Source organism: Narcine bancroftii, chromosome 14 (genome assembly GCF_036971445.1).
Source record: "Narcine bancroftii isolate sNarBan1 chromosome 14, sNarBan1.hap1, whole genome shotgun sequence".
Classification (NCBI taxonomy): domain Eukaryota; kingdom Metazoa; phylum Chordata; class Chondrichthyes; order Torpediniformes; family Narcinidae; genus Narcine; species Narcine bancroftii.
The window spans coordinates 16985604-17008607 of record NC_091482.1 but is presented as its reverse complement, the minus strand read 5'-3'; the positions used below and the strand labels follow the sequence as shown (position 1 = coordinate 17008607).

Sequence of the window (23004 nt, the reverse complement as noted above, 5' to 3'; positions counted from 1 at the left end):
GCGATTGGTTATTAGCATGGATTTAGTGATCCAAAGTGCTTGTCCCAGCCTTGTATCTCACCAACACTTTGACAAATCAATCTCATTATTGGACCAAATAAGTTTGTGAGGTTAAATTACTTTTCCTTTTCCTATGTTCTGTTATCATCATTGCTCCTTACTCTCTGTCTGTTGGTAAAAGTTGCTGCTTTTAGGACCCCTATGTTGGTGCTCTCTGGACTACAACTTGAAAATCTTTGTGATGCCAGCTCCTTCTCAATATTCTTAAAGTCCTAAAATCTATTTTCGTTAGTTATCAAGAAGTCACGCCACTCAGCACACGCTCTGTTCTCGCAGCTGCCATCAGGACAGAGGTGTAGGTGCCATAAGACACACACCACCAAGTTCAGGAACAGCTCCCTCCACCATCAGACTCCTCAACCACAAACTCAACCGGGGACTTGATTAAGGACTCTTTTGCACTTTGATTTTCTTCTTGTTCTCTCTGTATTGCAGTCAGTTTGTTTACATTCGTTATCTGTTTACAGTTCCTCATTTGTTTAAATGTATAAGCTGTACATTTTTGTTGCACGACCAATAAGTGGTAATTCTGCCTCGCCTGCAGAACAAATGAATCTCAAGGTTGTATGTGATGCCATGTATGTACTCTGACAATAAACCTAAAAATCGAACATATGAAAGTCTGCAGACACTATGAATGAAATAAAAAAACACGGTGCTGCAGAAACTCAGCAGATCAACAGTGTACTTTATATAGCAAAGATAAAGATCCAGGCAGTCCCTGGGTTACGAACAATTCATACTTGCGAACAGGCTGTTTGCCCCAATTCACATGTGTGCATAAATGCACATAATGTTAACTCATGAATGCTAAATAAGAACCATAAGTTCCTGTTCCGCCTTACGTACAAATTCGGCTTATAAACAGACCCAGATAATTGAACTCACTCATAACCTGGGGACTGCCTGTGCATAACCAGTGTTTTGGGCTTCAGCCTTTCATTAAGGTATGAGAAAAATGTAGGTCGGCACCTGAACTAAATGGTGGGGGTATGGGTGGGAGGAGCACTGCCCCTCAGGCAGGACATAATAAGTGAATGAAGTAGGGAGGGGACACCAGCAAGCAGGGGGAGGGGCGATGATTCTATGAATGAAGGGAGAAGGGGGTGGAGAACTGGAGGAAGGAAGATGGGGATGAGAGAGAGAACAGGGAGTGGACTGGCAGAAACCGGAGAAGTTGGTGTTAAATCTACTGTCTTTGTTCCGTAAACGCTTTGTTCTTTTTCTTTTTTCTAGATGACTTAGTCTTAACCTTTATTCCACCTTATTAAACCCCTGACGGTATGTTAATTGTAATTGTTGCAATTTGCTTCTATCGTTTCATTAGCAGGTTTGCACCCTGGACGAAAGTAACTTGCAGATAGATCACTGAAGTACACAAATCTAAATGATTGGTTGCTATGGTAATGCATCAAAGTACAAATGGCTAAATCCAATGTGAAAAATGTTAAAGTGCATCTGCAGAACCCTTTAACAAGCTCCAGTAATGATTTTAATGAAAAAAAATGCAAATTGTTTCATCTTACAATTCTGCTGAATCAGAATATTCGTATCAGAATTGAATGGACATCATTTTTGCAAACTATTAATAATAAAAACATTTAGTAGCACAATCCGTCAAACAGTTAGCATTGAAATCATGAATATATCAAATTGCATTGTCTGCATACTTGGTAAAACCTCATCTGAGAGGACAGTACAAATCTGCACTGCGAGCATTTAATTAATTAGAACTTACAAATCTGATAGTAACTCAATTAACACTTGATTAGACTCGCTAGAATAGATTTTCACCTCATCAAAAACAACTACTTAAGAATACCTGCTGCTTTTAACTTAGAAACATGGTGGATGCAGTTTTACAGAAATATTATCCAAAGGCTTCTTCAGGTGTATTCTCCGCCAAGATTGCACCTGCAGAGGCGAATTCAGACCAGTGGAATAGTTGTTCAGGTGGTAGCGCTGAAAGAGCAGCGCTGGCCATCTGAAAGGGACAGCTTCACGGGAGGTGCCTCAGAGCGCACTCTGCTCCTGTCCCTTTGGGATATCAGGTTTGGGATGGCTGGATCTCTGAGCTGGCGTGGGCTATCAGCATGGGGACATCCCATGTGGGACGTCCCCACATTGATCCCGCTGCCCCGTTCTCTCCCCTCAGCCCGATATCAGTCCCCACACTGTGGGGTGGCCGATGCGGGCTGTCAGCGAGGGGACAACCCGTGCCCCACACTTTGGGGACTGATATCGGGCTGTGGGGAGAGAGTGGGGCAGCGGGATCAGTGTGAGGACATCCTGCGCGGGTGACAGCCCACTCCGGCTGCCCCTGCCCCGACGTTCCATGCAGGGGGCAGGGACACTTAGAGGGGAGCTGTCAGGCGCTCGCCAGCTGACTGTCACCCCCTTAGCAGCCGCTTTAAAGCAGCTGCATTCATGTGCCGGTGGGACCTCAGTGCTCCGCCAATTATCCCTCCCGGAGGAGGGTTACAAAGTTCGCCTCACATCCACCTCCTGCGCTTTCAAGTGGCCTCCCGACAGCCACATATGGGCATAATATGCGGGTTTACATTAGGTGATTTTGGCCACCTGAAAGTGCCTAAAGAAAGTTCAAATGCAGAGCAGATAAACTAAAGACTGGTAAAAGAAATTGGTTTTTATGGGTGTCATAAAAGGTGGAGAGAGGGGTAGATAGGGTGGGTTAGGTGTGGAATTCTGGAGCCAAGTTCTTAAACTGTTGGTTGGCAATGGCAGATAAATGATATTTGATGTGCAAAACAAAAAAGTTTGGTGTGTATGGGGCGCAGAATACTGGCAGCAGGGTGGGAGGTGGGGGCAGGGGGGAAGTGGTCTTGGCATGGTGAAAGTAAAAAAGAGAGGTAAGGCCAAGAAGTAAATTGTGAACAAGAATGCAAACTTTGAAGGCTAAAATAGAAATGACAGAGATTTTGATGACCTTGAGCAGACTTCTAATGACAAAATAATCCAGCCATTAATCGGGCATTCCAAGTAAGAAGCCTAATTCATTGCCTTAATGGCATAAACACCACCCCAGAATGCCCCAACATCAAAACCCTCACGTAGCCAAGCCAACATCAGGAATGAATTTAACTTTTGACAAAGCAGCCTTGACTAACATTTGGCAAAATAAAAATCCATCCTGGTCTGCTGCGAGAGACCAAAGAAATTTCAAATTAACTGTTGAAACAGACTATAAGATGAAAGAAATGAACTGTCTGCATCCTTCTCAGAACACCCACTGTGATCCTTGAGGCTTATGAAGCCTCTAAGAAGTAATACCCTTGGCTGTACGAAGTATGGATCCTCATTCGATGTCTTTGGAAATGTTAATGCTTGAATAGTTGCTAAAGTGAAACCATACTGTGTATCAGCTTCCGATAATACTGAACATTTCAGGATAAACGTAAAATGATCAAACAGGATGGTCTTCCCTTGAGGAGGCAACAGATAAATTTGCTGTCAGAGAAGTGAGAAGGCAATTTTCAATGACTTACAAAAAGCGTGCAAGATGAAGATAAAGATGGCACAATCAAAAATAGGGTGGAGGTGATCAATCAAGTTGTCAAGGGTTGGTTCAATCTAATTTTGAGATATAGCATGGTTACAGGCCCTCCCAGCTCACGAGTCGCACCACCCAAATATACCTTTGAGACCAATTAATGATCTAACCCAAACATCTTTGGAATGTGGGAGGAAACCCAAGCACCTCGAGGAAGCCTACGTGGACATAAGGAGAGCATCCAAACTCCTTACAGACTGCAGTGGATTTGAGCCCAGGAGATAGCTGCTGTAACAGTGCTGTGCTGACCGAGTTCTATACCATAACCTTGGCAAATTAGAAGGACAGAAATGATCCCAGACACAAAAGAGAATGGAGTTCTTTGAACTCTAGAGAATTGAATTAATACTCAAACTAAAAGGATGGGCAGGTGAAGAGACTGCCAGAGCATGTGTTCAGTCAGAGTTAGAAGGGCATAGAGCAAGTTGAGGTTAAAGCTGTATGAGACCATTAGAGTGCAGGGATCATATTAGTGTGTGGTATTCCACAGTATTGTACATCAGATCATTTCCAATTGTTTTTGCAATATATCATGTGTTATTTTCACCTCTTGGATATCTATTGGTTTTTTTGTAGAATTTACTCAGTCCTAATAAACATTTAGAACATTTCTAGACATACTTCTCTGAACATTGACTAGTCTTGAGTCAGGCCAAGCTCAGAGAATGGGTGTGAGATATTTGGTATTGAGAGCAGGGCCGATGAGTGGGGGATGTGGGTGGGGGCGAAATGGATGAAATGGCAGTTCCTAAATTATGGGTGGGGGCCAATCTTATTGATGAGGATGAAAATAGATAGTAGAAAAAAGTAGAAGAGAAAAAAAGCCATGGAAAGTGACAATGATTGCTTCGATCAAGAAGTATTGCTTCTGGAAAGGAAAACATAAACAGCGTTAGTAATGTGTCGAGACCTTTACTGATGATGAAGCTCTTGTTCCTCACAAATAAGGGAATCAGCTAAAAGAACTGGGAATTCTCAAATGGAAAGATGTTAAAAAAAATTTAAGCGCGCAGATGCTTGAAATCTGAAATAAAATCAGAAAATGCCAAGCTCTCCATCCGCCCTTTTGCCTCCTTCACCTTCTTCCCTCCTCTGCTCTCCGCATCGTTTTATTCAGGAGTCTGCCTGCCTTTTTGCTCACACCTTGACAAAGGGCTCAGGGCCAAAATATTGGTGATGACCCTCTGGTTCCTACGGATGCTGCGTGATCTGTTGAGTTTCTCCTGCACTTTTGTACACTGCACTACAATCCCCGCGTTTGCAAACTTTCCTGCTAAGTTCTGTTGACGACCCAGCTTTTTATAGCTCAGATCATTTAAACAAAATCAAAGCAGAGTGAATGTTTGTTTCATTTCTGCCAGGAGGAATAGGGAGAGACGTAATCTTTCCCAAGTGATTGGGTAGTGTGAGGTGGTGACCAAAAAAATATGTTCAGTGTCTTTTAATGGTAAGTTATTTGGAGAGGGCAACTGACGTTGCTGCGAACTTTGAAGTGCTTTATTTCACATGTGCTTTCAGCAATAATGGCAGTTCCAGGAAGATGAAACAGATTGCAAAGTGATTAAGCTTGTGTTTACCTGATCATGTGAAAGCGGGAAAGCAACTGTGTGTAAAATATCATTTTGATTTGTCTGGGGGAGGTGGGGGGGGGGGGGGTAACCGTGCACAATGCCTCAATAATTAAACCAATAACTGCATTTCACTTTGACTGGGGACCCCTATATCAAAATCAGCTCACATTGGGAAAATAAATTGACAAGCAGCAGCATCTGTGAGGTGGTATGTTGCAAACTGTTCTGTGGGTCAACTTTTGGATGTGTAGGGCGTAGGCCGTTGACACCATAGGCCAAGCTGCAATAAACATCATGAAGATAATGTAAAGGCACAGTATTGTGAGTAGTTAGTTTAGTAAACAGTGGCATGAATCAGTGTAAGTAAGTTTAAACTATTAGTTAGGCAACAATAATGTAGCAATAAAGACAGCATCAATGAAAATATAGAGTTAAACAGTGCAGATGCTGTGATTGGGAGATTGTTTCGTTGAGCTCTTTCACTCTGTTTGCTGCAATAACAGGGACCTCCCAGTGGCCAACCATACATCATTCTCACACTGACATGTCTATCCAGTTTAAACAGGAAAGTGTGCAGACGCTGCGATAGAGAAATCATTGAGTAGTTTTGCTCTGAATTCTGCAATAACAGGGACCTCCCAGTGGCCAACCATTTTAATTCCACACACCATCCCCACACCAATATGTTTATCCATGACCTGATGCACTGCCAAACCAAGGCTCTCCACAAATTGGAGGAACAACATTCATTATTTTCCAACCAGACACCATTAATATTGACTTCTCCATTTTCTGTTAAATCCCTCCCGAGTCTCTCTCTTTCTCTATATCTCTGTCTCTTTTTGCCTGTTAGGTCTGCTTTGTTCATGAATGAGTGAGACAAACACCAGGCTGAGTCGAAATCAGGGTTCTTTGTTCTTTATTACCGGATTGTAACACTTGCGACTAAACATGTTAGTCGGAGAATGCATTCTGCCGTTATCTGCAAAATGGTGATTTTTTATACCCTTGGATATGTGCTTAGAACATCATCATATCATTACTTGTCCAATGACTAAAACTGTTGCTATCCTTTCCCTGCTAGCTTCCTGCCTCTCAATCCATCAATGTCTCTCTTATCTTGTAAGTACAAGGATGCATTCACATCTTGTTACAGCCCTGTACATTCCCATCTCATGATGTTTTACCTAACAGGAGTACAAGGACACCTCCCCTTCTTGTTACTGCCCTGTACAGGGTAACTCCCTACACATTCCCATCTCATGATGTTTTACCTTACATGCCCCAGTTCTTCTTTGGAAGGATAAACCGAATGGTAGGGAAATGAGGAGAGTGGAAGAACAGAGGGATCTGGGAATACAAATACATATGTCCCTGAAAGTGGCATCACAGGTGGATAGGGTTGTAAAGAGAGCTTTTGTCATACTGGCAAAATTGAGTGTAGGAGTGGCGATGTTATGGTAAAGCTGAATAAAACATTGATGAGGCCAAATTTGGAGAATTGTGTGTTTTGGTCACCTAACTTCAGAAAATATACCAATAAGATAGAAAGAGTGCAGAGAAGATTTACTAGGATGCTGCCTGGACTTCAGGAGCTGAGTTACAGGTTAGGACTTTATCCCCTGGAGTGCAGGAGATTTGTTAGAGGTATTTAAAATTATAAGGGGTATAGAGAAAGTAAATGTAGGTTGGCTTTTTCCACTGAGTGGAGATGAGATGCAAACCAGAGGACATGGGTTAAGAATGAAAGGGGAAAAGTTTAGGTGGAGCATGAGGGGAAACTTCTTCATGCAGAGAATGGTGGGAGTGTGGAACGAACTGCCATCTTAAGTGGTGAATGCAGGCTCAATTTTAACATTTAAGAAGAATTTGGACAGGCATGTGGATGGGAGGGGTATGGAGGGCTAGGGACTGGGTGCAGGTCAGTGAGACTAGGCAAAATAAATAGTTCAGAACAGACTAGAAGGACTGAAGAGGTCTGTTTTTGTGCTGTAATGTTCTATGGTTCTATTAGTGATATTATGATGGGAGTTTAATTGGCAGAGATGGAAAAATAGGTTTAATAATAATAAATTACAAATTAGCCAAAGCAAAGCAGTTGATTGGAAGGATGTGACAGCAAAGCAATTGTTTAAATGTAACAGCAGCCATACAATCATTTAATGATGATCCATTTCATGAAGTTTGCTCATCTTGTTTTAATTCAGAAAATGCTGGAGAAACTCAGCACCGCAGGACCTGCTAAGTTTCTCCGCCTCCAGTATGACCTCGTGTCCACCTCCTCCAGCACTTTTGTGTATTAACTACAACCACAGTGTCTAAAGAGTTTATTGTTTCATCTTATTTTAAAAATGGTTGCAAGGATGGACCAACTCCCAACTCCGAAGCAGCATGGAATTCTATGGTAATTGGTTGATGGAGAAAATCTGCCAAAATTTGGAGAAATAGTGGCAGGGATATGTAACTGAGTAGATTCACAATGAACACTTAACAAAACTGGCAAATCATCAGATTTCATCTGATTTGAGATTACTTGGTATGAAAACTGTTAGTTTAAGATCTGAGAGTATTGAAATACTTCAACCTGACATGATTTGAACGTAAGGCAGTAAAATTACCACTTCAACTTCCTTCTTTTCTTATTGTTTTCCTTCCTTTCTATCTCATCCTTCTTTCTGTCTCCTCCCCTTTCCCTTTTCTTTCTCCTCCTCTCAATAGATTCATTGAGAGAGACCAGATAGGAACAGGCCTCTTGGCCCACAGTCCACTTCAACCATCAATGACCCATTTACAGTAATGATACATGCCATTTATATGCTCCCCAAATTCCCATCAACTCGCACTCCCACCCCACATCCCCCCTCAAACCAAATTCCACCACATCTTCACACTGGGAGCAATTTACAGAGGTTAATTAACTTACTGAACCCTTTGAGATTTTAATTTAGACATACAACATGGTAACGAGCCCATACCCCACAATGACATCCAAAATCCCTGGTACATTTTGAACAGTGGGAAGAAACCGGAACACCCACAGGAAACCCACGCAGACACGGGGAGAACGAACAAACTCCTTACAGACCACGCCAGATTCGAACCCCTATTGCTGGCACTGTAACAGCACTGCGCTTAACTGCCTCACTCGATTGACCAACGCCCCCCAGTACATTTTGAACCTTGGGAGAAAACTAGATCACCTAGGGGAAATCCACAGGGAGAAGGAGCAAAGCTTAGCAAAGAAGGTGGGTGGGATGTCCCTCACACTAACTGTCCATAGTCCCTAGGTTGTCCCTTTGGAGACTGGAAGAGCTCAATCCTTTCACAGATCTCTTTTGGTCCAGGTATTCCCAATGTTTTCTTGAGAATGTGACAATTTTTCATACTCTTTGCTCTGCCTTTTCACAGCCACCGTGCTCTCGAGCCTCACCCCACCCACCCCCCACACCCATGTTGTCATAGCTCGCCCACTTTCATTGTCAAGCAAGGAAGTCAGAAGAACAATTAATTACTGCCTATCTTGGAAATAAAGTCTAACCTGGTCCTCTTGCTTCATGAAAAATCATCTGCAAAATTATTTGCCATTTTTAGCCCGAGTCTCATGCCACAAGTGTTTTAATGCACGATACCACGAACAAATTCCTTCAGGCAGCACAGTGATCTAAATCTTGTTTAAACTAAGACAGATATGCATTAAAGAAAAGTCATGATTGAAGCAGATGTTTGAGCCCCATTATATCTCTCTTCCATTTGGGATTATCATTACAGCCAAATACCAAAGCTTCAGATCATAGCCTCTGTCATCTGAAGAATACTGAATGACAGTAAGTGCACAGAGCACAGACATCCCCAGGGTAGTTACTTACCTGGCAGCCAGCCACCAGTCAGTTATCTTCCCTTACTTTTGTTGGGCTGGATTGAATTTGCATGGATTAATGAGCTATGGTTGGAATTAAAGCAATTACATACATGAAATTCTTGCAATCATGAACCATCTGTACAACAATGTAGTGGAAGTCGTTCAGATATACGTAACCCCCTACTCACCCAACACAGGTGAACATGGATAAATGGGTAACCTACTGCTAAAATATTGTGCGTGAATCTGGGCTGGAAAGGGAAAGAGAAGATTAAAATAAATTGGTACATTACTGATTTAAATTTTTTAAAACATTTTTAAAGAAAATTATACATACAACATGGTAACAGGCCATTTTGGCTCCACAAGTCTGTGCTGTCCAATTAACCCCCTGTACATTTCAAGCAGTGAGAGAAAACCAGGGCCCTCGGGGAAAACGCAGGCAGACAGTGTGGGATTTGAACCCTAGTCCCGATTGTTGCTGCTGTAAAGGCGTTGCGCTAACCGCTATGCCAACTGTGCCACCCATCTTCTGGAGTGGTTAGTGTAGCGCTTACAACAGCAGCGACCCAGGTTTCTGTAAGGAGCTTGTACATTCTCCCCATGTTTGCGTGGCTTTCCTCCAGCTGGTCCCAGCTTCCTCCCACCCTCCAAAACGCATGGGGGTGGTATGGGCAGTGTGGGCCAGAAGGGCCTGTTACTGCGCTTCATGTCTAAATTTACACAGAATATGTTTGGTTCAGTTTAATTACAAATAGAATTGCATGTAATCAAACAGGTCATTCTGTGCACGACAATGGCCATCAACATTTTGAAATGTGCAATCCTGCAGTTTAATGAGGTTTTGAAATAATTAAAATTAAGGATTTCTATGCCGATTTATTCATGTAAGCAGCGACAGCACTGAATTATTAACTGGAATAACCACAGCGAGGCTTCCCTGATGCCGTAATTCCAAGGAAATCTTAACACATCAACAAAATAAGATCTACTAGTCAACTATGAGAGTTGTGTAGATGGGAAGTACAACTACTGTGGTGCAATTTATCGACCTAAGCATTTCAAATCTTCATGGAGATGTTGAATTAGACATGTCAATTAGTTAAAATTTCATGCTCTTGGTAAAGAGGGTGATATCATGTGGCCTGTCTGAGATTTAAATGAGCTTTAAGTTTACCAGATCCAAGATCCACTGAGGAAAGTGATCATGGAAGTGACTTGGAACATATTCTTCAGTCCTGAGAGGAAGATCCTGTAAGTGCTATGTGACACATTGTGAAGCCAATCATAAAATGTCATTGTGACACTGAGGCAATTACAAGGTGTTAAATGAATATGATTTTCTTTTCTAAAAATAGACTTCATTCACAATAAATTATTTACACAAAAGAATAACATTCAACATATTTTCACGTCCATAATGCCAGTCATATGTATTCTTCTTTTCCTTTGGCTTGGCTTCACGGTCGAAGATTTATGGAGGGGTAAATGTCCACGTCTGCTGCAGGCTCGTTTGTGGCTGACAAGTCCGATGCGGGACAGGCAGACACGGTTGCAGGGGAAAATTGGTGGGTTGGGTGTTGGGTTTTTCCTCCTTTGTCTTTTGTCAGTGAGGTAGGCTCTGCGGTCTTCTTCAAAGGAGGTTGCTGCCCGCCGAACTGTGAGGCGCCAAGATGCACAGTTGGAGGTGATATCAGCCCACTGGCGGTGGTCAATGTGGCAGGCACCAAGAGATTTCTTTGAGCAGTCCTTGTACCTCTTCTTTGATGCACCTCTGACTCGGTGGCTAGTGGAGAGCTCGCCATAGAACACGATCTTGGGAAGGCGATGGTCCTCCATTCTTGAGACGTGACCCACCCAGCTCCAATGAATGTTGAGGATGGAGCAGAGACAGCGCTGATGGAAGCATTTTAGGAGCCGTAGGTGATGCCGGTAGAGGACCCATGATTCAGAGCCGAACAGGAGTGTGGGTATGACAACGGCTCTGTACACACTGATCTTTGTGTGTTTCTTCAGGTGTTTGTTTTTCCAGACTCTTTTGTGTAGTCTTCCAAAGGCGCTATTTGCCTTGATGAGTCTGTTGTCTATCTCGTTGTCGACCCTTGCATCAGATGAAATGGTGCAGCCGAGGTAGATAAACTGGTTGACCGTTTTAAGTTCTGTGTGCCTGATGGAGATGTGGGGGGGCTGGTAGTCATGGTGGGGAGCTAGCTGGCTGATGGAGGACCTCAGTTTTCTTCAGGCTGACTTCCAGGCCAAACATTTGGCAGTTTCCGCAAAACAGGATGTCAGGCTCTGGAGAGCTGGCTCTGAATGGGCAACTAAAGCGGCATCATCTGCAAAGAGTAGTTCACGGACAAGTTGCTCTTGTGTCTTGGTGTAAGCTTGCAGGCGCCTCAGATTGAAGAGACTGCCATCCGTGCGGTACCGGATGTAAACAGTGTTTTCATTGTTGAGGTCTTTCATGGCTTGTTTCAGCATCATGCTGAAGAAGATTGAAAAGAGGGTTGGTGCGAGGACTCAGCCTTGCTTCACGCCGTTGTCAATGGAGAAGGGTTTGGAGAGCTCATTGCTGTATCTGACCCGACTTTGTTGGTTTTCGTGCAGTTGGATAACCATATTGAGGAACTTGGGGGGGAATCCGAAGCGCTCTAGTATTTGCCAAAGCCCTTTCCTGCTCACGGTGTCGAAGGCTTTGGTGAGGTCAATAAAGGTGATGTAGAGTCCTTTGTTTTGTTCTCTGCACTTTTCTTGGAGCCGTCTGAGGGCAAAGACCATGTCAGTAGTTCCTCTGCTCTGTATATATCTATACCTTCCTATCAATGTACATCGTTACATTTGTTGTTTAAATGCACCATTGCCTCCGCTGTGGTATCTTGTCATTTCTCCTCCACCCCCCACACCCCTCTGTTCCCTTGGTCTCAGCCCCCCAATGCCCAATAATGGTTGGTCTCTAAACTGTGGTCCTTCCCCATAGCGCCCTTGCGTTAGCTGCACCAAGCCTCATGCTGTCCCTCAGCACGTAGTCCTGCAGCCTGGAATGTGCCAGTCGGCAGCATTCCCTCACCGACATGTCTGTGTGCTGAAAGACCAACAGGTTCCAGGCAGACCAAAGGGCATCTTTAACTGAGCTAATAGTTTTCCAGCAGTTCTGAATGTCTGACTGCGTGTGACCCCCATGATCAGTCCCTAGATCAGAGAATCCTCTGTCAAGTTGTGTGACAAGGGTCCTTCTCCCCATGAATCTGCATTCAGAAAAGATGTGAACAAAGCACATTTATTCATTTGGTGCATAACCTGCGAACTGGAAGCATGGAGGTCCAATTAACGCCCAGTGTGTATCATGCAAGGGGGAACCAGTTCCGCACAACACTCATACATTCTTGATGGTGGTAGGAAACCGGACCACCCGAAGGCAATCCACACAGACACAGGGAGAGTGTACAAACTCCTTACAGATAGAGTGGGATTCTGACCCCAGTCCCAGTCGTTGCGCTAACGCTACGCTAACCATGCTCCCCATCATCCAACTCATTTCTGGACCAAGAGCAGAGTTTTGAGACGTCGCGGTGGACGTTTCACTCTTAGAATATCTCCCCCGGTCTGTGCCCCATTTCTTCCTCTGAACCTTTTTGGTGCATGGTGTCTCCCTTTGACTGTACATTGTCTGGGGAACAGGTCCCATGCCTGTGCCACTCATTTTGTGCATTTGCTGTGAGAGCTTCCCAAACTACACAATGAATTGAGATTAGATCCTCGTTTGGGACTCAAAATCAGTATCAGGATATATTGTCATGAACAAGTCACAAAATTCACTGTTTTGTGGCAGCGTCACAGTACAATCATTCATTTAAACCACCTTAAAAAAAAAATAAAAATAGCACATGAAAAGTCAGAGGAAGGTTGGGTCTTTGGTTCAGTGATCATTCAGGAATCTGATGGCGGCGGGGAAGAAGCTGTCCTTGTGCCGCTGAGTGCTCATCTTTAGGCTCCTGTACCTTTTCCCCAATGATAGGAGAGTGAAGAGGGCATAGCCGGAGTGGTGAGAGTCCTTGATGACAGAGGCTGTTTCCTTAAGACACCACATCTTGTTGATGGAGTGAAGTCTGTTGCCTGTGGTGTCGCAGGCCAGGATAAGAACCCTCTGGAATTTTTTCTTGTCCTGAGAGTTGGCGGTTCCATACCAGTGATGCAATCAGCCAGGATGCTCTCCACGGTACACCTGTAGAGGTTTTCAAGTGTCTTCAGTGACATACCTCTTAAAACTGGTCGTACTCCATCCTGATTGGCACTGCCAAAGCTGCATTAATTCTTGCACTTGATGCTTAATGGATAGATATGCTGCACCAATAGTGTAGGTGCAAACGGGTAAAGCTTTTTTAGTTGATATTCTTATATCCAGTGCACTTCTAGCCCCAATAAAGAGTACAGAATGTCTTAGCCGTCTCCTCTACAAGCCACAAAGGATGAAATACAAGGAGATCAACACTGAAGGTTTGTGATAGGTTGGACACTCAATTACATTGAATGGCGTTATTGCTGAAAGAGGTTGGTCTGTGAACAGCAGAGTTTTGGTCATTGTCTAACACAGACAGATGCCTTGTTCTAAGGCATGGCTGGAGGTGGTGTAAGAAGGAGAAGACAGATGGTTAGTGTAGCGGTTAGCACAACGTTATTACAGTGAACTGGGATTGAATCTGGCGTTGTCTGTAAGGGGTTTGTACGTTCTCTCGTGTCTGCGTGAGTTTCCCCCAGGTGCTCTCATTTCCCCCAACCCTTCAAAATGTATGGTTTGTAATTTAATTGAGGGTGGCTCAGGTTTGTGGGCCAGAAGTGCCTGTTACCATGCTGTATGTCTAAATTTAAAAATTTAAGAAATCTGAAATACCGTAAGAAGAGAGATCGAAAACTGAATGCTGGCTATAAGGACACAATATCTCATGACTGAAATTTTTAACTTCATGGATGAGTTCTGAAGATGCCATGACAGATGATGAGGTGCTTTTCTTGGATATTGTTGAGTTTTGTGCTGCAATATGGAGACCAGAGAGAGAGATCCAGTGGGACCCGGACAGAGAATCCCACTACCTTTTTCAAGACAAGAAGAATATTAAGTTCAATTGGCACTTGTTGGTAGATTAATTGGTCATGGAAATTATCATGAATGCGTTGAGGACCTGCAAAGAATGTGAGAGAATATGTTGGAATTAGTGGAAAAGTATGGTCTTTGCCAGTTCTCTCCATGTGGTTAGTTCCACGTACTATTAGTGAGCCAGTAGAAGAAACATGACAGTTATAAATCCATAGTAAGCTTGGCAATTTGTTGTAGGATGTTTGCCTATGTGATCCTTTGATTTTCTTCTTCAACGCCCCAACATCCACAGCCCTTTCTCCTTTTTCCCAGCCTCACTGAAGACACACAGGAACTCTTTGCTGTTGGCACATTTCTCCGCGTATTCAGTTATCATTGTGCCCGTGTACCTTATCCTGCCAAATAAAACAATTCTATTTTGTGCAATGTTTCATCTTATGAGAGTTCAATGCTCGAATGGTTTACAGTGCCTGAAATGTCACTGTGGATATTTTTGTGACTGATTATGCATCTTTGCCTGACATTGTCTCAGTAGTCATTTAACAGATTGTTCAAAAAGGGAGCTTTGACAGCTAACTGGATGGCTGATAAATAGCAGTGGCTGAGAGACCTGTTCAGATCCATTAAATATAATCTGTCAGTCCCTTTTTTTACTTCCCCAAATGACAGATACTAAGGTCTGATGTCCTCCAAAATACAGATGAATATTGTTTGTAAAGAAATTCTATCATGAAGCAGAATTTTTAACCACTGTAAAATGATTGAATTTCATTTTTAAAAACTTGCAAATTGAAATCAAGAGCTTATTCTATGGTTCATGAGAGTCTAATTTTCTGTTCAGTTGTTCTTTGACTATGGCATGTCAATGCACAGAAATGGCCAGTGTTGTGTGAGGCTTGTTTCAGCTTATTAAAGGGGACTTGAGAGCAAATGGAGTGGGCATTGAGCTACCAGTTATCCTTTAAGTTAAAACCTCTTTCTGATTTAGCTAAAACCCCCATTTCCACATCCCTATAATCCATCCACAGCAGCTGCTTTCAACTTCCTTTCTACCTCAAGGAAGCCCTGATCAAATGAGCGACTCATAGAAAATAGAAAGCTATAGCACAATACAAGCCCTTTGACCCACAATGTTGTGCCGACTCAATCACCTATTCTACCATCTGCCTAGAAGTTCACAACTGCTTAACCCTCCATATTTAATAGTTTCTTAAAAGATTCTATTGTGCCTGTCTCCACCACCATGGCCAGCAACACATTCCATGCACCCACCACTCTCTATGTGAAAAACATAGCTCTTACATCCCACCTGTGCTTACTTCCAAGGGCCGTAAAACTGTACCCCCTCGTTAGCCATTTCTTTTTTTGGAATAAGCTCTGCCCATCCACAGAATCAATGCCTCTCATGATCCAGTACACCTCTATCAAGTTATCCCTCAATAGGCAGTGCAAAATAAAACAAAAGTGCAGAGTAAAATATTACAGAGAAACGTTCAGTTAAAAAAGTGCAAGGACATTATCATTTTCATGATTTATGGTCCATTGGGAAAGAATCTATCTCGAGGGTGTTGGTCTGTGTTTTTAAACTCATCTACCTTCTGCCTACCAAGAGGGGGCTGGGGCAGAAGAGAGGGTGACCATGGTGGATCTCTCATATGTTAGCTGCTTTCCCAAGGCAGCAGAAAGTGTAAAAGGAGTCATCCATTGCCCTCATTCACAAAAGAGTTTAACTGCAGCAGGCACCCTATCAATACCTTTGTTGTCCCATCACATTTACACTGTGCTAAAATTCTCAAGGCCACAATACCAAAGCTCAGCAATTTAATTATCTTGGAGAGGTTGACATGTCAATTTATGAAAAGGTGAGGTGCGATCCAAAATAGTAATTGGTGTGTGGGTATTTGGCCTTTATGAAGAGAGATCCTCCTGAATATTTCTGGTTTCAAATTTCCCCTTGGGGTCTTGGATGCCATTATCGGGAGTTTGTGTTGGTTGAAAGTGAGAGGGGAAAGATTTATGGGAGACCTGAGAGGCACCACCTTCACACAATCTGCCTCTGAAACACACTGCTGGAGGAAGTAGTAGAAGTATGGACAATCTTTAAAAGACATGGATAGGAAAGCTTCAGAGGGGCATGAACCAAATGCAAGCAAATGGGACAAGCTTGGTCAATGTGGGCAAATTGGGCCAAAAGGCCAATTTCCACGCTGTAGAACTCCATGTCTCCACAAGTTTCGGACAGTTTTCTTGCTGCTCCATCTCAGGACATCGGAGCGCTGGATGGTGGCTGAACTAGGACAAGACCCCATCCAGTTGGAGAACCGACCTTCGACAATGGACAGATCGATAAAGAGGCAATCACTATCTTATATGGGAATTAAATGCTTGTCTTTGTGGCACAAGGAAAAATTCTGCAAATCCCAGGCAACACTGTGGAAACCTGAAATCATAAATGTCCACATTTTGCTGTCTTCATTGAGGAATACATTTTGCCCAGGTAGAAACCTCCATAACACAAGTCTCGGGTTATGCATAAGAATCCAAATTCTCTGGCTTCTGGAGGGCCTCACACATATGAGGGCGCGCACACGCACATGGTATGGGTACACATGAGTCTACCTGTCAAGAACCTTAGGCTTTATTTTAGATGAATATGGAGGTGGGGCAGAAGGGGATTTCGCTGTTGCCTCACAGCTTGTACAGCACCCATATTGAATCCTTTACATCCTCATTTTATTGATAATTTTGTCTTATAATTTATGGCACACGTGGATTCCTCGGCATTGCTATCCATGCCCCAAACACCGTGCTGAAAACTGAAAACTAAGGATAGCATATCAAAGACAAAGAGGTAGTCAGCACCTCATGGTTGGCTCATAACTACTGAAAGAGGAGAAGGTGCAACAGTGATGGTGTTAAGAATCCCAAGTCCATGCAATCAGAAGAATATGCCCCTCACAATCCACTGCATTATCAAGCACTTCCTGCCCCATCTGTACAAGGTTCTGGCGTCATTACTCACCCGAGAACCCACAAGTCATCTTTGATCATCGCCTCAGAAGAAAATGATCCATGGCCTACCATGCATTCACAAATCCATGCTTGATAGTCTCAGAACTGGTATGCTTTCATCCCACATCCAGTTGATAGGATTTATTTCATTTTAAATTCATTTGTATTTTTTTTAAGATCAAACAACTCAATGGTAATTTTCATTTACTCCTGAGTGAAATGAAGCAGCCCTGCACTTAAACCTTTGTAAATATTACCTCTGCGTCAGGACACTTCGTGTACATTCACCGTGTGGTCCAATGTGTTAAGTTCTTGTACTCTCCCTGTTATTCATCCAGCCTATTGTCAAAAGTAATTCACATTCAGTCTTTGTTAATTATCCAAGGACAATGGAGAGTACTCTAACATTTAAAAAGGGATTATTCAAGTTAATGTTTAACGCTAAAAAGAGAGGCTGACAACCTTTTTAAAACAGGATGAATTACCTTTGCATTAGAATAAAGTTCAAGTTAAATTTGTCCATCATGACACCCATCTTTAGTTCATAATTGATCATTTTGGGTAAGCCTTGTTAATTTTGATTCACATTAGATGATATATCCTGTCATAAGGAAAGTGGTTTGTAAAATGGGACAAAAATTCAATAGCAATGTTCATTTTTTTAATGTACCGTATTATTTAATTGTGGTATAAAATGCAATTTTGACTTTACAGCTGACGTATAATGTGATTTTCCATGCAAATAATATCTATTTGTATAAAACATGTTCCTTTGGATTGAGAATGACCTACTTTGCTGGTTCTTGGCTAATGAAGCTACAGTGGGAATTGCAGGCTCTTCATCTGATGGGTCAGCAGGTGTATGATGGGTGATCAATTCTGTTCCATACTGATACAGTGCCTCCCAATGCAAGGCCTCAAAATTCTCAACACCACCATCTCCTCCCTACTCAGTCACGGAACCAAGGTTCCCAGGAGACCGTGAGGAAGCTGCATTTCCTCAAGCGATCTTCACCAACATCTTTTTGTCTTTTAGTAGTCCACCTGGTAATCTCCTCCCACCACGGGGTGAAAAATGCATTGACTGTTTTAGGAGTCTGACATTGACCTTGTGAACAACATATTCTGCCCAATGAAGCCATCTGGAAGTAACTAGGGCCTCATTGCTGGGAATGTTGGCCTGGGGAAGGGTACTAGCATTATCTTTCCAATAATTTTGCTAATACAGTGTTGGTGGTATGGTTATAGTATCTTAAGACAATTGCTGTAGGTCAGGGGTGTCAAACTCAAATTCACGGAGGGCCAAAATTAAAAACTTGGACTAAATCGAGGGCTGAACTAAATATTTATTGAAAATTTTCAACAACATCTGCATGTTTTCTCTTCTTTCAACATATGTAATGTTAAACTTTAGGATATAACTTTAGGAGGATAATGTTACAGGTCAGGAGTAGGTAGCTCAAGTTCACCCTTTGCTTGACCTGAGGGAAACATATTTGGTCCCTGTGGAGATGTAGTCAGCATTCACAGGCTGTGTCCATTTTGGCCTGCATCAGAACTCAGCATTTCCTGCTCACTCCTCAGTCTCTAGGCCTCTATTCACCCTCGACCCACCATCCCTCTACCTGACCAGTACTTTACCCAACCTCTACTCACCCCTCACTCCACTCGCTCTGCCTCTACCCACCCCATCCTATACATGCCCCTCTACTGCCTCTCCCCTCAACCTGTTCCTCCCTCTACCCGTCTCTCACCCTCTAATCACCCCTCCCCTTTTACCTCTTCCCTATCCACCCCTCCTTCTACTCATCCCTCCCTCTAACTGCCCCTCGCACTACCATAACTTCCCCTGCCCATAACTCCTCACCTACACCCTCTGCCCACCCCTGCTTACCCACCCACTCAGTCCTAGCGCACTGCCAATCAGCCTTTGCAGACAGCCACCATCTCTCTCTTCACGTGCACGGCCGAACCAGCCATCCCTGTGGTCTGCGCGGGTGCAAGCGCTGAAGGCCGTGACGACCGGGAGAAGTCGCTCGTGCTGTGGAAGGGCCGTCCGGTGCCAGTCGCGTGGGGCTCGCGCTGCCCGGGGGCCGTGCGCAGCCTGCCATGCCCGTCGCGCCGACAGGAAATCACAGGCGCTCGCCCATCCACCACACCGCTCGACAGGTGGGAGAAGTGACTGGTTGTGCGGGGAGCCTTCCAACTAGCTTGCCGACTGATGACATTGACAGACTTCTTGTGTTACAATTTCTCGTGTAACAATGGGGAAGGATGTGCAATGAAGGGGGAGGATGGTGGGGGTGACATTACCAAAAAACAGCATCGGCTCTCGCTGCAGGGCGGGCCACCTCTAATACATTTTTGAAATGATCTTGCGGGCCAAATATAATTATATAATTATATAATTATATAATTAAGAGTTTGACATGTGTGCTGCAGGTAAACAAGGATACATCAGAGAGCAGAGATCACTGCTTCCCAGTAAACTATGAGTTCTGTGCTAAATTACACATCTTGCTGAAGTGAATAACAGCAACCTTTAAACAACAACCTTTTGATACTATCCTATGAACTAATCATAATTAACAGAGTGAAACTCTCACAAGAAAACAGGACCCACCTGTACTTTCGCTTTTAAAGGACCATCAATTTAGTTTTGCTGGAACATTACTAGGGCTGGATTCATTGTGGTGAGGGGGGGATCCTGTAGATCCGGTGTATGTGGCCTTCCCAAAGGCATTTGACCTGATGCCATGTGGAAGATTAGTGTAGAAGCTAGGAGTTTACAATATTGAAGAAAAAGCGTTTGCACATACTGAAAATTGGTTGACTCATAGAAAAACAAGGCACTGGCATGAGTTCATGCACTTCAGTCAGATGAATCAAAAGACTGATGATTATCAAAATGGGAAATAAAACTCTAGATAAGTGAAGGACTGAGGTGCCCTTGTTCAGAAATCACAAAATGTTAGCATTAGGTAGTTAAGAAGGCAAATGGTGTACTTTTTATTGCAAAGGAACTGGAGTTAGAAATAACAAGGTTTTATAATTGCACATGATGTTAGTGAGAGCATACCTCGAGTAATCTGCATATTTCTGGTTCCTTTACACAAGGAAGGATATCACTTATTTGGATGTTATCTGAAGAGATTTTCAGAGAAGACTCATTTGTGAGATAAGAGAATTGTCTGATCAAGAGACGTTTAACAAGTTAGGCCCATATCTTTAGAATTTGGCCTGATTTTTATTGAAACGTAAGATCTTCAGCATGACAAGGTAGAAACCAAAATATTTTCACTGGTAGCAAAATCTCAAATGAGAAGATGTAGTTGCAATGTCTGGTCACTAAAACCATGGTACTTCAGAAATTTCCTCTCACAGAAAATGCTGGATCTCTTGAATTTACTATTGCAGAGGGTCTTGGAGGCTGAATTATTTGAAGTACTGTATTTAAAGTTGAGGCAAATCATTTTTTTTAAAGTATCAGGTGATTGAGGGCTCTGGGGATCTGGCACAGTGATGGAGTTAAGTCCCAGAGTTCATAATAAATGGTGGAGCCAAGAGGCCTTCTCCTATTTCTGCTTTCTCATGTGCTTGTGGATCTGTTGCTGGAGGTTTGAAGTGTCTTTTCTGAACCCTGAGGTAACTGTTCCCTTTAGAAAAATCAAGAAATAAGTACCTCAATTTCAGACTCATCTTCCCCCACCTGGGTGACTTGGAGCAGGAGGTGAAGGGCTAAAACCAAGTCCACTCACAGCTAGGGGACTGAAGTGATAGACTTCGGCTGAGTCATTAATCTCAGGATGTTTGAGTTATGTTCCAGCAGATATTAGGGGATTCATAAATTAGCTAATAAAAGCGTTTGTTCTCCCTTCAGACGCGAGAGTTTTTTTTTGCGCTACACATGTAGTAAACATTCCTTCAGTCTGGACACTTGGAAATAACCTGTCTGCTAATGTGCAAGTCCTTTAAATTGTAACTCTCTACTAATAATTTTAGCTCCATTAAGAAAGTGTCAAAGGATTTTCCCTGCTCCTGGTTGAATTAAAAAATGAGTGACAGAATACTGTTTAATTTCTAGGTGTGTTGTAATGCGCTTGTAATACATCTAATGAATTCTCCAGAGTCTCATTAGAGGGTTTTATGGTATGGCATAATTTTTTTCCTCTTGTGATCAATGAGATACAATGATTACTTTAGTCTGGGGTTTATCAGGCACAGCCAGCTCAATATAATGTATGAACTCCTTGATCTCCATTCTGGAGACATTGTTTTCTGGATATCCAATAACACAAGTTATTTTATTTGTTCCATCATGCAATATATCTTTTGAGTCACACAGCTCACTCATTAAATCCACGCGTTATCTTATTTGCAAGGGATTACATCTGATGTTCAATATTCTGGTTCAGACATGATGTCTAAATTTCAGTCTCATCAACCAGCATTTTTGACCATTTATCTCTCTTTAAAATACTGAACAATCATTTATTTAAAGTAACTACAAAGGAACTTTAGTAAATATCTGCTGACAGTGTCAAGACATTCTTTACAGTCAGTGTTTGGTGAATTCCACATACCAGCAGTTTTTCAAAGATGAAAAGAGCACTGACCATAATTGCATATGCTTCATGTGTTACAGCAAATGATTAGTGAAGTTTCTAAGTGCAAAACACAAACCTGCGGGAAACACTCAGCAGGTTGCACAACATCCAGAGGAAGTAAGGCTAATGTACCTGATGAAATGCTGGTTATCCTTCACTTCTTATGGTTGCAGTGTGACTCCCTTGAGTTTCTCCAGCACTTTTGTGTATTGCACTAGACCCCAGCATCTGCAGACTTCCTTATTTAACGCCAAACCATCCATGTTCTGATGGGCCAAGAGAAAGTGCCCCTCAGGTGCTGTCAGCTACAGGTGGTAGTGAAGTTGAATGCTCACACTTTTGTTCTCAATCCTCTGCAAACTAAGCACCACAAGGTGACAGTTAAAATGACACGAAACATTTGAGGGCATTCAAGTAAAAATCTAAAGTTGAAATTTACTCCAAAATCACAGCAGACAAATTAATAGGATTTCACACTCCCTCCATAAATCTTCGTCTGCGAAGCCAAGCCAAAGAAAGAAAGAATCTAAGCACAGTACATCCAAGACAATCAACCTCGTAATAGATTTTTGAATTGAGTAAAATCAGCTGGAATTCGAGTTTTCATCAATGAGTAATAGCAAATAAACATAAATTCGATTTGTCATCTCTACTTCAGTTTAATGTGAGCTTGAAGTTAATTATAGAAATGGATAAGTCTGGTCCTTATGTTGGAATTGGAGGAAGGCAAATTTTGTGGAAATGAGAGAAAGGATCTAGGAAGAGTGGTTTGGGATGTTGTTTTCTGGCAAGGGTGTGTAAGTAAGTGGTCGCCCTTCAAATCTTGAGAGTGCGGAGGTTGCATGGTCCCATTAGGATTAAAGGCAAAGTTAACAGGCATAGGGAACTCTGGTTTTCAAGGGATATTGGCAATCTGGTTGAGAAGAAGAGGGAGGCAACAAGGAGCTAATAAGGTACAGAAAATGCAAGAAAATATTCAAGAAATAAATCAGAAAGGCAAAAAGAATACATGAGGTTGCTCTGGCAGATAATGTAAAGGAAGGGTTTCTACAAGTATATTAACGGTAAGAGGATAGTTAGGGACAAAATTAGTCCCCTAGAGGATCAGAGTGATCAACTATATGTGAAGCCTCACATAATAGGAGAGATCTTAAACAGTTTTTTTGCATCAGTATTTACTCTGGAACTGGCATGGTACATAATGAAGGAAGGGAAAACAACAGAAGGATCAT

The 23004-nt window shown here is 42.7% G+C and overlaps 1 long non-coding RNA gene across 2 annotated transcripts in view; it reads left to right on the top strand.

The window, feature by feature from the left end:
* Nucleotides 1-23004, top strand: part of LOC138749371 (uncharacterized) — a 351858-nt gene that overhangs the window by 144747 nt on the left and 184107 nt on the right. The window lies entirely within an intron of this gene.